Source organism: Pipistrellus hanaki, assembly GCF_964339955.1.
Source record: "Pipistrellus hanaki genome assembly, chromosome: 4".
Lineage (NCBI taxonomy): Eukaryota > Metazoa > Chordata > Mammalia > Chiroptera > Vespertilionidae > Pipistrellus > Pipistrellus hanaki.
Window position 1 is genome coordinate 54,408,663 of NC_140506.1, and position 3,895 is coordinate 54,412,557.

The 3,895-nt window shown below is 34.4% G+C and overlaps 1 pseudogene across 1 annotated transcript; it reads right to left on the bottom strand.

Moving 5' to 3' along the window:
• Positions 1-235: 235 nt before the first annotated feature.
• LOC311621603 (KRR1 small subunit processome component homolog) lies at positions 236-1,463 on the bottom strand (annotated as a pseudogene). Its single transcript has one exon. The product of its transcript is annotated as a KRR1 small subunit processome component homolog (transcript).
• Between the last annotated feature and the right edge of the window lie 2,432 nt (positions 1,464-3,895).

The following is a 3,895-nucleotide window of genomic DNA, read 5'->3' on the forward strand; positions in this document are numbered from 1 at the left end:
TTCAGCCTGATCCCTGCAGGCCAGGCCGAGGGACCCCATTGGTGCACAAATACATGCACCGAGTCTCTAGTAATTTATGTTTATAAATAATAGTCATATATATATATATATATATATATATATATATATATATATATATATATATCTCAACATTGCTATAAAGAACAAAACAAACTCAGAAAAAAAGCAATCAGAGTATTACTTCCTACACATAAGGCAACTAATGCCCCAATACCTCTAAGTCCTTTATAAAAGGAGATATCTTAATAAGTTTTAGGTTCACGGTTTCTTTGTTTTACTTTTTCTTCTTCTTTTTCTTTTCATCTACTTCCATTTTAGGCTTAACTTCTTCAGCTGTGAGAGCTCCCAGTTTCTTATTCTTTGCTTTCTTAACCTTTTCCTTGATGGCAGCCACATCAATTTTAGTTTCAGTAGAAGCTTCCTTAGGTTTCAAAACTGGCTTTTCTTTAGGTGGAATAAAAGCTTTGTTTCTTTCTTCTTGTCTCTTACTGAGAGCTTCTCCTTGTTTAGCCTTTATTGCTTCCATTTTCTGTCGCTTCTTTTGACTTGCCTTCAGAAAGTATTCACAACTAGCCAATTCTTTATCAATCTGACTTTCTGGTTGTGGTGGTGGGAATGGTGTATACTCTTTCTTAACAGTTTTTTTCCTTTGGTTCCTTGCATTTATTCATATTTTTGTGCTTGAACTGTGGCAAAAATCTTTCCCAACTTTGTGATCTTAATTCAGAATCTTTTGCCAAGTCTCGTTTAATCATTAAGGTTTTAATATTATAAATTGGGTGAATATTCTTCATAGTATCTAGGACTACTTTTCGAACCTCTTTTAAGCCACTAAAAGGTCCGATGGCTGAAACCGTGTTTCCCTGAACCATAATGTAACAGTTTGTTAAGAGTTCCAATGCCTTTAACGTAGATCCTTTGGGACCAATAAGCCATTGTCTTCTTTTTACAAATCTTTATTTCTTACTAATGAACATATTTTAATGATGTCGCATGCAATATCATCCTGAAGAATTCGTACTGCCTGTTCAAATGAAACACTCCTTGCTAACAGTTTTATTAGGTTTCTGGCCCTAATGATGATGTATGGATCAAAAGTCTTCTTTGTTGTACAAACAGTCATGCTGCCCTCGATCAGGTCCAGGGTTGCATTAACATGATGTTCATTCATGTTAATGAATGAACCAAAGGCCAGCACTCTTTTTGAACCAATGGTCAGCACTCTTTCAAGTAAGCCTCTCTATATTTTGGGAACAAAGTTGCAAAACTGCTTTCCTCCAAGAGTCCTCTGGGATTGTCCTCTTTGGGAAAAGCTGGCTCCTTCCAACCATCAGGAGCAGTGAGGAGTTCTGATTCATCTCGGTTCTCCTGCTTCTGCTTCTGTTTACGAAACCCACTTTTCCCAGCCGCAGGGCCAGCCCGTTCGCTTTGGAGGTCGCCATGTTCTAAATGCTCAAACATTCACTTATAATTAACACAAGTAACAACATTTAAATTGAGATTTACAAGCTCACAATGACTTTTCTTCTTCTCTACTTACAATGGATTTTTCTGTGAGGATTGAGAGTTGATCTGCAACAACAATGAAGCTAAGAACTAGTTTTCCTCTGGAATATTCGATTTGTAAAACATTCAAATTAAGCTTCAAAGTGCCCAAGTGTCTGGCATCAACTCCTGGGATGATATTCAAGACTGTAAATTGGGCTCATTTGGGAATATGGAAAGTTGTTTTTATGTATAATATTTTTTTGTTAAAATTAATGACATAATGTTAGTGAAATGGACAGTAAAATAAGTTTTACAAGTATGATGATAAGGCCCAATACAAAATAATTATATGTATTTTATACTCTACTTCTATGATTCATTAGGTTACTTTTTTTAAATATATTTTATTGATTTTTTACAGAGAGGAAGAGAGAGGGACAGAGAGTTAGAAACATCAATGAGAGAGAATCATCGATCAGCTACCTCTTGCACACCCCCTACTGGGGATGTGCCTGCAACCAAGGTACATGCCCTTGACCGGAATCGAACCCGGGACCCTTCAGTCCGCAGGCTGACACTCTATCCACTGAGCCAAACCAGTCTCGGCTCATTAGGTTACTTTTCAAAAAATTGAGCATTATACATAATTTTGACAGAGAAATATAATTTCATAAAACTTCTTAAGGCATTCTTGCCAACACTTATTTTATGATTAAATACTCCAAATAGATTTAATGAACATTTTGTTTGCTAATAAATACAGGGCTGGGTAAAAGTAAGTTTACAGTTTTAAATGAAACACAGTTTCTTTCTTTCTTTCTTTCTTTCCTTCTTTCTTTCTTTCTTTCTTTCTTTCTTTCTTTCTTTCTTTCTTTCTTTCTTTTTTCTATTACATTTTTCCATACAAAAAACTGTAAACTTACTTTTCTTCAACTCTGCATATTAAAATTATATGTTTATTTTTGGGGGAAAAAGAATAATCTCTGACATCCAGGAACTGTCTTGGTAATACCAATGAGTTATAAAGGACCAGCCTGTCACTCATAGCTAGGTGTGAGTGTTCTGCTCTTAAACATAAATAATTTAAAAGAACATCAACATCAGACAAGGTCGGTTTGACCATAGATGACTGAAAGAAATAGGTTCACCATGTAATTATGTCTGTACATAAGCAGAATAGCAACACTGACAAGTCACAAAATAAGTACATCTCCCACTGCTACTTATTTATAAACTAGAGGCCTGATGCACAAATTTGTGTACCAATGGGGTCCCAATCGGTCCCTTAGCATATTAGGCTTTTATTATATAGGGATACTCTTTTACACTCTATCTATTCTTCACCCCAAATACATAACACTTAAAAGCAAGCAAAGATTTACCTCAATTCTTGATAAAATATAATCTCGAGTAACTTTCCACTTCTTTAAACTTTCCTTCAAAATATCTAACATACTCTTACTGAGATGTCTCATGGTTCCCCAGGGAATGTCTATTTTGTTGCAAGGAATAATAAACTCATTTGTTAAACTACGTGTGTCTCAGCCTTGGTTTGGTAGCTCAGTTGGTTGGAGCTTGTTCTGATGGGCCAAGATTACTGGCTCCATCCCAAGTCAGGACACATATAAGAATGAACCAATTAATGCATAAATGGGCAGAACAACAAATCTCTCTCTCTCTCTCAAAAATAAAAATCAATTGAAAAATATATGTTCCAGTGGGTTTGGAAGTCACTGACATATTACCTATGCACCACTATTACTTTCATCAAGTCAAATAAACAAACCTATTAATAAAACTATGAAAGAATACATTTAATAAGACATCAGGTCTTAGGCAAGGAATTATTAGATTAATTAAAACTGCTTTTTAAAGATGTTTTATACTGGTTCTATATTTCCTAAGTCAGAGTGGGTTTTGATATAAATGTCATGGTCTACAGAGAATATTCTTTCTCACATATGCCTTAACTCTAGTAAGGAAACAAATGCACTTAGCATTATGATTAGAGACCCACTATGAGCACTATATGAAGAAGGTTTCATAGGAACACAGAGAAGGTTAGGATGCTATAATGTGTAAGATTTGCTATAATACACATTTTGGTGATCTTTATTGCCCGCATTCTTTTAATCAACTACAAACTCCCAAGGGCTAAAAAATTGTGGTAAGTTATAGAGTTCTAGTATAGTTTTTTTTTTTTTTAATAAAAGAGCATACAGTATAAATAAACACAGAACATGAATAAATATAATTAAGAATCAATTTCACACAAAATTAAAAATCAATCTAATGTTTTATAGCTAGTGGGTAAGAAACATGAAATCAGTAAGAGATTAAAAATAGCCAGCTATTTATAGCACTAATTTCCATTTTCTGGTCTAAT